The sequence below is a fragment of the Triticum urartu genome, chromosome 5A, assembly GCF_056163025.1.
Source record: "Triticum urartu cultivar PI428250 chromosome 5A, HENAU_Tu73, whole genome shotgun sequence".
In the NCBI taxonomy this organism is placed as follows: domain Eukaryota; kingdom Viridiplantae; phylum Streptophyta; class Magnoliopsida; order Poales; family Poaceae; genus Triticum; species Triticum urartu.
In genome coordinates this window covers 489,751,265-489,762,321 of record NC_141877.1, presented here as the reverse complement: position 1 = coordinate 489,762,321, position 11,057 = coordinate 489,751,265, and the positions used below count along the sequence as shown (strand labels likewise).

General features: G+C 44.1%; 1 long non-coding RNA gene and 2 pseudogenes across 1 annotated transcript; all 3 read right to left on the bottom strand.

Annotated features, from left to right (window-relative positions):
- Window positions 1-386: 386 nt before the first annotated feature.
- LOC147972182 (uncharacterized) lies at window positions 387-1,001 on the bottom strand. Its single transcript, XR_015603386.1, has 2 exons — window positions 752-1,001; window positions 387-628 (listed from the first exon to the last, which is right to left on the bottom strand). It is a non-coding gene; the product is annotated as an uncharacterized LOC147972182 (long non-coding RNA).
- A 4,731-nt stretch (window positions 1,002-5,732) lies between these two features.
- Window positions 5,733-7,193, bottom strand: LOC125556380 (histone deacetylase 19 pseudogene; annotated as a pseudogene).
- A 968-nt stretch (window positions 7,194-8,161) lies between these two features.
- LOC147972181 (uncharacterized) lies at window positions 8,162-10,760 on the bottom strand (annotated as a pseudogene).
- Window positions 10,761-11,057: the final 297 nt, after the last annotated feature.

The following is an 11,057-nucleotide window of genomic DNA, read 5'->3' as shown; positions in this document are numbered from 1 at the left end:
GCAGCGGGCCTCCTACCTTCGCATCTCTTCTTAGCGTAGTTAAGCATGCTAACTTTAGCTCAAAAAAGAAAACATGTTCATTTTAGGAATAGTGATGATAACATGTTGTCTTGGCTAGATAACTTGGTCGATTTAGACGCGTGGCAATTATATTGCATGCGAATTTTTTGTTGGAAAGCACAAACTCAATGCTCAACAATAAATCGGACAATCACATAAGCATATGCTCATCTTTTTTTTTGGTTGGGAAGCACATGAGCACTCGGCAATTACTAGTAGGCGGCATCGGTGGCAAGCTAGGTGTTTTTTTAAGTACAGATATTTCTTTCTTTTTGCTTTTGCCAAGTTTGAGTTGTTTACCACGCGTGTGTCTTAAAAAGAGAGAGTTATTTACCACGTGTGCCACGTGGTAAGTACAGCTTTATTCCATGGTTAAAGTCCAAGTACACGCATGTTCACATGCATATCGACATCGTTGTCCCTTACACAAAGAGTGAAGTTCAATGAAGCTTGCTGGCGCCGCGCGCCGCCTTGGAAGAAGCTGGATTGAAAGGAGGAAACGACGTTGGTCCGATCGCGGTGGCGACCCCTTCCGATTGGGCGAAGCCGCCATGGCCAACATCCTCAGCTGCATGCATGACATAACCAAATAAGCAAGTTAACCGATCGACTACGATTTGGCAACACGTCCAGTATACATAGCAGATAAGCGCGAGATGTATACGGCACACAGGATGGTAGTAGTACGTACATGTAGAGGAGAGGCCAATCATGTCATGGTCTTTCAGAGTGTTGTGGACTGGCGCACCTTTGCCGGCAGCCGCAGCGCCGGCGGCGGAAGAGATCAGCAGAAGCGAGAGCAGCGCGGCCGAGAGCAGGGCTGCCCTGTTGCTCTTCATCGCTGCGTCTGCGAGCGTGGCGCGTGATCAGTGCGTGCGTGTTTATGTGTGGATCACCGGATGGGCGGGGACAGAAGGGACGGAGCTGCATCGTCTTTTGCCCGGCCGGTCTATATATACGCCAACTCCGTCCATGTATGTATGGAGCGGCTTGGAGCTCCTTAAAGCGGCCTGGTTAGTAGCACGTGGTGTGGCATGTGAGGAGCGACCGAGCGAGAATCAAAATCTCCAGCTAGTTAGGGCCGGCCAATTAATCGATCCCCTGATTATTATTATTATAGGTGTGCTGCGGCCATTGTTCCATTAACTAAATCTCGATCAGCACGATCCAATTCACAAAGGTTTACAACCCGTTGAGGGCCGGACCCTATCCAGACTGCGGCCTTTAACATTATCTCGACCAATCCTAGCAAGTACATGCCGTCACCGTAGCATGTGAACGGTGACGGCTCCCTCGTCTCATGCATCAACCCACGCCGTCACCCCAGCATTTGATCGGTGTCCCTTCTACCGTGTGCCAACCTATCTACCATCACCACCCATAACTCTTTACTTTGTTCCATAAAAAACATCTTCCGGTGCCATGGCCATGCATTTAAAAAACATTTTACTCTCTTCGGATGGGAATGTAAGTCGGGCATGGGTTTCTAAGTCCTTGATTTGAGTAGCAAAACATGTATTGTGTATGTTATAAAAATTATATATCTAGACTCATTATCGAATGATATTTCTACACATGTTCTTTGTGGCATACAAGTTTCGTCAATTAAATTAATGACCTAAATTCTTGTGCCCGATTTATATTTCCATCTAAGAAGGGAGTACACGACTTCAGGCGGGTCACAATAGGAGTATCATAGGTAGTATCATCCAAACCAACAAGACATTTTTGCTGCGGCGGATCATTTTAAATGATGATGTACTACTTTGTTCGGTGCATGTTTAAAAATAAGATCATTATGATACCAAGATATGATACTATGCACTCTGAAGATAGCATCATAGGCTAGTATCATGTGCATTATACGACATATGATACGTTGTGACCAACCTCATCAAACTACATGCCTCACCATTAACTTAGAAAAAAACTATTTTCTCATTATTGCTCTGTCCCTCGCCAGTCTAGCCCCAAATGCCTTCCTTCAGTATTAACAAATGTTGCATATTTATAAACCGATCAATGCCTTTCATCAAACATTCTTTCGTGATGATCTAGAGTATATGGAGCATATTGACATCAAGTTCCGCTCATGGAACAGGCTACACCAGTGGGAATGAAGACATCCACAACTCTCTCACTTTGAAGGTGATCATCAAAGATTTAACTCTCCAGACTCGGTGCTTTTACATAACCAAGTGATAAGGGTGCAAACTACTCGTGGCAGCAATACCAAATAGTATGCTCATCACGAATAGAGCACAATTAAATAGAATCTGTTGTCATTGTGGTGCAATGTAACTGAATGTGTTCGTATGGAAGAGCAAAAACATGGCATATTTAGTATCACAGCCTAATCTAAAACTCTTATACTCCCTCCTTCCATTTATATAAAGCCTAATGCATTTTCCAAGACTGTCTTTGACTATTGATAAGATTAATAGCACATGACATACATAATATGAAAATTATATCATTGAAAGCTCCTTTCACATACGAATTTGACGGTATGCTTTGTGTAAGTTGCATGTCATATATTATTGCTCTAATATTTTGTCAAAGTTAGCCTCGAAAAACGCATTAGGCCCTATATAGATGGAAGGAGGGAGTAATCTTATTGACATGTAGCACTGTAGGAGATGCCCTTAGAAGATTGCCTGAGTGCAACTAATATGCTCTTCACAAGTGGATGAGGTAAATATCAATCATCTTTCTGTGTGGTAAGCAAAAAATATTTTCACAAGTCCTAGGGATCAAGCCTTCTTCTCAATGTTATAAATTAACTTATCGTTGACCATTTCCTCGACATTCTTTATTATATAACAATAGCTACAACTTCCCCAACTGTTATCCCAAGGAAAAAGAAAGAGAGCAACACATTCTATGATTAAACCATCTCTCTCCACAATAATTAAAGGTGTCAACACTTTACTCTCTATCTGTTCGGCAGCCCGAGCACACGGTGTTGACATCTCACTTGGACCAAGACCCCCTCCTGTACGTCAATGCCATGTCACCACGACGAGCCAATTTCCATTTCGAGAATTTATGGCCAAGGTTCCTGAGTCTTATATGGACCATGGTTGTTCCATTGTAGTATTTCAAAACCTAGACAAGCCACGCATCCAGGCTTGCGGTCTTGACAACCCTTTCTCGACTAATAAAGTCTGAGTCGCAATTTCTGGGCGAAGAAAGCGCCCGAGCCCGTTAGCTTTACGGGGGACCTGCATGAGCATCATAGGCAAGGACATCATGGACGCCTTTCACAAGATTTATGGGAAATTCCAACCTCCTCAACTCGGACTTGATTGCTACCAAGAGAAGGGGAACCTGGGCGACGTTATTGACTATTGCCCAATCAACCTCATTCACTCATCTGCGAAGCTGCCGCCCAAAGTTCTCGTGACTTGTCTTGCAGGGCAAACTGGCTAGCCTTTTTGAAGACTTCGTGCATACATGACACTTTCGCGCAATGCATGTTGATATGGAGAGCGGAAACTATGCCTCGTTTATTGTGAGACATATCACCGGATCGCATTTAGCGCAACACTAGTGGGCCGGTCCAGTACAGTAGTTGCCGCACGAATTTGTCTTTTGTCTTTGGTTTTCTTATCGCCCCTTCACAATTTACATCAATTTTCTTCTGGTTTTAGATTGCTTTTTTTCTTTTTCTTTTTTCTTCTGTTTTATTTCTTTCTTTGGTTTTCTTCGGGGTTTTTTGCTACCCTTTTTTTCAAGTTTTTTCAAAACAAGTCTACATCTTACATACACATTGTAGATTTTTATTATACATTAGGAACATCTTTAATACACTTTGAAACAAATATATGATTAACATTCTTTTGAAATTTATGTTTTGATGTCTATTTTTCATACACATTGTACATTTTTGTTATACAGCTTATTTTTTATACAAGTTTATAATTTTTCTAACACATGACTAGTAGTTAAACAAATACATGGTTTTGAACATTTTCTCAGATACATGTTAAATTATTTGAAATACACATTGAAACATTTTTGTATGATACAAACCATTTAAAAAACTATGCAAAAAATTTTACACATCCTATAAATATTTGAAAAAAGTTTCACAAACATAATTTTGAAACTTGTGAACTTTTTTGAATGCTATCAACATATTTTGAATGGTACAAAATTTGTTTGGTTGAGTTACACTAAAATATTTTTTACATTGCATACATATTATTTGAAATGTGCAGTAGTACATTTTTTGAAATGTGTGAACATTTTTTTGAATGGTATCAACATTTTTTAAATTAAATTAACAAACATTTTACACCATGTTAAACTATTTTGTATTTGCATTGAACATTTAAAAAATTAAGTAAATATTTTTTGGAATATATGTATTTAGAATGTCACAAAATATAAAGAAAAATTGAAAAGAAATAAAGAAGAAACAAACGAAACTGGTGAACTGACGCCATATGCCGACCCACTTAGCGCGCTCCCTAAGGCAATCGAAGGGGGATGGTCTCACAACGAAATTCATGGTGCATTAGTAGAAGTCTATGCACTCTTCTTGGGCAGGAGGCACTGGACCTGATCCCACCGCCGAGACGGTTCGCCCTTTCTTGGATCTTTGGCCTCGAGTAGCGGTTGTGCATCTGGACACAGGTACACTAGACTCGATTTCATGGTCCTTGGAAAAGGATGGTACATTCTCGGCGAGATCTGCGTACGCGGCCAAGTTTGCAGGTCTCGTGGTCTCACACACGACCACCTTCAAGTGGAAATCCAACGCGCCGCCCCAATGCCATCTCTTTGCGTGGTTGGCTCTCAAGGATCGGTGTTGGACGTTAGAGAGATTGGCCAGGCTATGCCTCCCGTACCATGTTTCATGCCCATTCTGTGATCAACACGACAAGACCATAAACCACATTCTGGTGAGCTGCGTCTTTGCGAGAGAAGTCTGGAACCGGGTCTACATTGCATTCGGCAAGCCAGAGAACCTTTTGCAAACGAGACTTTGGAAGCATGGTGCAACAGGCAGGAGCAATAAGTAGAGCACCAAAGAATGACTCAGGCCATCTACCTCTTGGGCCTATGGAAGCTGTGCAAACACCCAAGTGCCATTGTGTTTGATGGATTGGTACCATCTCAAAAGTAGGTTCTCCAGCGGATCGAGAGTGAAGATAGTATTTGAAGACAAGCATGACTCCTAGGAGGGGAGCTAGATGGTTTATTTGCAGTGTTGGCAACGTGGACAATACGTGAGTAGTTGCACATACAAAGTAGGGTGTGGACGTGAGCAGATTGGATCATGTTATCTACTCTGTAATATTGCAAAAATGTACACATTCATGCGTATTTAAGAAAAGAAAAATGTACGCTTCTTCATCTCAACAGTGGCATGATGCGCCCTAGTACAAATATGTATCCATTCTTACTTTTTACAATAGTTAAGCCATATGTAGAGATAATTGTTGACTTGAAAGAGAAGGAAAGTGAAAACAACAATGTTGACTTCTCTTACAAGCTAAGAGCCGATATTTTGTGTACACACATGGGAAAATAACCTTTTTTCTGGTTTTGCTCTAACACGACCTCGTGCAATGTGAGCTTGCCAACTAATGCAGTGAACATGTCTTTCTCTTCACCAATGCTAGGTACTCCCAAGTCTCAAGTCCCAACTAAAACCACGACCCTTATTTTGAATCGGAGGGAGTAGTATTTACTAGCCCAGACATCTTTCTCTTCCCCAGCTCAGTGAAGAAATCGTAGCGGTCCGCCTCGCCGCAGAGCCGGTGCAGCCTCTCCATGGGGTCGTCGTCTTCCCTGCGGCACCGGTACTTCTTTGCCTCCTTGTCCTGGTTCTGGTCATAGTGGGCCTTGACGTTGATGGCATGTCTTTTGCTTGGCCGGTGCTCCCCTACGGTCGTCGGCGGTGGCTTGAGCATGGCCAGGTTCATGAGGGCATCCTGCTTTATCTTATCGATTAAGTCATCCTTCTTGTTGCCGTTCTTCTTCGGCACCGTGAAATGTAGCTTGTAGCCCTGGTCCCTGTAATAGTGCTCGTAGCCGTGGAAGGGTATCTCGTCGGAGATCTCCTTCTCCTTGCCCACGGCGACCGCCGTCTCGTAGCACCAGCAGGAGGCCACATGGTTGACGGTGTACCCGCCGCCGCCGAGGAGGAGCAGCGGCACGTTGAAGCTACGGAGGTAGCTGACGCAGCCGGCGTGGCCTTTCACGGACAGCCTGAACTCGCCCAACCTGTCGCCGTAGAGCGAGTCGGCGCCGCACTGCAGCACCACGGCGTCCGGGACGAACTTCTCCATGACCTCGTCCATGATCGGCCTGAACAGCTGCTGGTACCTCTCGTCGTCCATGCCCGCCTTCATGGGCACGTTCAGGGTGTAGTACTTGCCGTCGCCCTCGCCGACGTCCTCGACCTTTCCGGTGCCCGGGAAGAAGGGCTTGACGTCGCGGTCGATGTCGTAGAGGTGGAACGAAACCGTCATCACCCGGCTCTCCCTCTTGAAGTGCTCCTCCACGCCGTCGCCGTGGTGCACGTCGATGTCCACGTAGAGCACGCGCTCGAAGTGCTTCAGGAGCTCCTGGATGGCGAGCACGATGTCGTTGACGTAGCAGAAGCCGCTGGCCTTGCCACGGCACGCGTGGTGCATCCCGCCGGACCAGTTGATGGCGATGTCGGAGGAGCCGTCGGCGAGCGCGCGCGCGGCGGCGAGCGACCCGCCGGCGTAGCGGAGGCAGTAGTCCCAGAGGCCGTCGATGACGGGGTTGTCGTATGCGCTGGCGTCGGTCTCGTCGGTGTCCGGCACGCCGACGCCGCACGCCCTGGCCCTATCCCGGAGGTCGCCGTCGTGGTAGGCGTCCGGGGTGATGTCGCGGAGGAGGCGGACGTAGGCGTCGTCGTGGAAGGCGCGCAGTTCGGCCTCGGTGGCGGGCCTGACGCGGAGGCGCTCCATGTCGGCGAGCAGGCCGTACTTTTCGACGAGGGCGTGCGCCATGGCGATGCGGCGGGGCACCATGTTGTGGTTGGCGCCGTAGTCGACGTTGGCGACGCCCGGGTCGTAGTAGTAGCAGACTCTCCTCTTCCGGCCGTCGCCGCACGACGCCGACGGCAACGAGTGCCCTTCCGTGTCCATCTTCTTGATCGTATTCTCCCTCTGATTCCTACGGCCGGTGAACTATGTGATGTGAATATGTGATGATTCCGTGTAGTTCATCTTTGATATAGAAGCTAGATCGATCGTGTCCGAGTTGGCCTCGCATAGCGATCGTGTCTCGGACTCCAATAGGTATCGCCCTAACAGACTTGTGCCGGGCAGCCCCAAACGGACGACACAATATGTTTCCCACACGACTCTTTTTTTTTGAAATTAACTCATTTTTTTTCTGATTAGATTTTTTTTTGACAATTTTTTCTGAGTTTTTTTGAGCAATGAGAATTTTTTCCGATTAGATGTGATGTGAATCTAATCGATGTTATTAGTCACGTCCGAGTCGACCTCTTGGTCTCGGCCCAAAAAGTCAGTAGGCGGACACAGGCCTTAGCTGGGCTCATTACAACATCAGTGCACATAACTCATTGAGAAAATTCCTTATATAACATTGTTTTAAATATTGTTTCCCTATTTGACACTGGAAATTTCTTTCTTCCCTATCTAACACTGTGTCTAAATTTTATTCCCTTTCCGACACTTTCGTCCATTTTAAGCCTTAATGGTGTTAAATGACATCTGAAAAGTCCTATTTGCCCCTTATAAAGTATGTGACCAAAATTTAACCCCACTAGATGAAGCTTATATGGATGACCGATCCCCAATTTACTAGATTATAAAGTAATCAATTATTAGTCTTTGACAATGATAAAGCAGTAGGATAAAAGACGTACGTGATTGAAGCTAAAACGGAAGAACATAAGTACTCCGTACTTTACCTCCTAGGTGACCGAGTAATTAAACAATGATTAGTTGGTTAGTATGTGCATGTGCTGACCAGTGGCGGCGCCGGGATTTTGAAGCTGGGTATTCATTGGCACAAAAAATTTATTCTAAATGTATTATAAAGACACCAGTACAACAATAGTAATTTTTTAATGCATCAAATCATACTAATTATACATAAACATAAAGACACCAGTACCTTTTGATTGACAGATTGATGATATCCCATCTTCCAATATAACTTTGCGATCGCCTTTTTGGAAGAGATTAATGGCATCCTCATCCTTTACTTGATTGAAGAATTCTCTCTCAACAAATGTAACCAAACAATTGTTCAAGTAATCATCACCCATTTTGCTCCTTAGCTTATTCTTCACATAGTTCATTGAAGAGAACACCCTTTCAACACTAGCAGTAGCTATTGGCAGAATTAATACCAACTTAAGAAGCTTGTAAACAATATAGTATTGTTCATACTTGTTTGTCTCGACAAGCATAACTGAAAGCTCACACAGATTCTTCAAGTTTTGAAACCTTTCATCTCTACGCACATGAGTAACATACATGTTTAGTTGCCATGGAAGTCTTGCCAGTTCATCACTTGTGAAATCATTAGCATAAAACTTTGTAGCAAGCCTAACCAATTTCGCTTGATCATAAGCAGCAAATAGACGAAGTGGACAAAATGCTGCCATGCAAGAAAGTAGATTTGTGTTTACCTCATCAAATCTGCCATTCAACTCACTAATTTGCCTATCAATGACACAAACATACATATCAACTTTGAAGCGATGGTAATTCGTTGCACCATTAAAGAAACCCCTTCTAGGCCGGCCAGCGGGAAAGTAAGGACCCTCCATATCAACAATTTTGATCTTATGCTTTGTACAAAAAGATGTGACCTTTTTGAGAAAATCATCCCATCCAGGATCAGTCCTCAAACCCTCCAAGTGATACTCTGTGATATCAACAAGCTCAATAGCATGAACAATATCTTGGTCTTGCTTTTGCAAAGCTCTACTCAACTCATCTGTGTATCCAAATATTTCTTGCATCAAGTGTGCCATGAAAACAAACTCAAATGATCGAAATGGTGTCAATATGGTTAGAGCCGCTTGCGCCTCCGCACCATGGTACTCTTTTCCAATCTTGATGAGGACTCGTCGTATTGCACCATACATACAGAAGACATGGTTCACGGTTTTGAAGTGAGAGCCCCAACGTGTATCACATGGACTTCCCAAACCCATTTCCTGATTCAGCCACTCCTCGTTTCTACTTCTTCCAATTCCAATGCATCAATGAGTTCCCCAGCCTGAGCTATACGAAGCATTCTCATCTTTTTACAAGACATGCCAAGAGCATTTAACAAGTGTGCAAGTTGTTGAAAGAACCAAGTACAATCACCACTCTCTTTAGCAACAGCAGCAAGAGTTAACTGTAGTTGATGGGCAAAACAATGAACATAGTAGGCAGAAGGAGACTCATCCATAATCAGTTTTTTAGGCCATTAGCATTACCTTTCATGTTGCTAGCTCCATCATATCCTTGCCCACGAACCATTGCAAAGGTCAAACTGTACTTCATAAGCATTTGCTCAATTGCAGCTTTAAGTGTCAAAGAGGTAGTATCTTGAACATGAGCAAGACCAAGAAATCTTACAACAACCCTTCCTTTCTTATCAACATAACGCAAGCAAATTGCCAACTGTTCATTCTGATACACATCACTAGACTCATCTGCAAGTATTGCAAAGTGGCCACCATCAAGTTCTTCAATGACTAATTTTGTAGTCTCCTGTGCACAACATTTTATTAACTCATGTTGTATATCATGGTGAGTCATCTTGCAGTTCTGTGGAGCATTTTTGAGAACATCCCTATCAACCTCTTCAAAATTTCCAGCTAGCCAATTTAAAAGCCCAAGAAAATTTCCTTTATTTAGTGACTTTTCACTTTCATCATGTCCTCTAAATGCCAAGCCTTGGTGCAATAGAAATCTCAAACATTTGAGTGTCCATGTCAAATGCTGCTTATACAAAGCCTTATATTGTGAGGTGTTTGAAGCAAAAGACTCCCTAATTGATGCTTGTGGTGTAGTGAACATATCATACTTCTCTTGAGCTTCAGCATGAGCACTACTAACCTCACCTTCATGTTTCTTCAATCTCGATTTCATGTTCCAGTTCCTAAATCCATTCTTCACAAATGCATCTCCACCGGGATATTTTGTCTTATCCTTAAACAGATAGCAAACAAAGCAGAAAGCACTATCTTTTGTCACACTATACTCAATCCATGGAAATTCTTTAAACCAAGCACGACAAAAGCGACGGTCAACTCCACTTTTATTTGTATACTCAAAGTTATGATTCTTTGGTTGACATGGCTTCATCTCAATATATCTTCTTCTTACTCTATCTTGGTCATTGACAGCATACATTGAGATGGGAATCCGCTTCCCGGGATCAGGTTCGAGTGCCTCCAAATCTGCTTCCATTGGTTCATCATCTGCATCACTTGTTTCAGCATCTTTATCAATTGGGGTTGGGGTTGCTTCTCTGCTCTCCGGTTCACATTCCGCATCCGGTGCTTGCACTAACGCCAATTGCAAATTGCTGTCAAGCTGAACATGAGAGGTACAAGTACCCGATGCACCTGCAGTCTGATTCGGTGTAGATGTTTCATCAATCTTCTTTGCTTTTGAAGCTTTTTCCCACAATGCAAGAATCCTATTGCCACCACCAGTCCCATTCTTCTTCTTCATCTACATTACAACAAAATAAGGAAGAAATTAGCATCTACAAATTAACAAAACAAGGAAGAATCCTACTCCAGCTGCAAAATCGAATCAACTAAAAAACTGAAACTCTGTTTTCTTTAATACTGTACCTGAACGCAGGGCACTGACGCAGGCGGGAGAAAGAAACTGCCGCTGGGCGCTGGACCCTGGGCTGGGCGGCGCCGCGGCGGGCGATGGGCGGCTGGGGCGGGGCAGACGGCGGACAGCGAGCGCCGGGGCGGGGCAGCGTCGCAGCGATGCAGTCTGAGGGGCGGCCGGCGG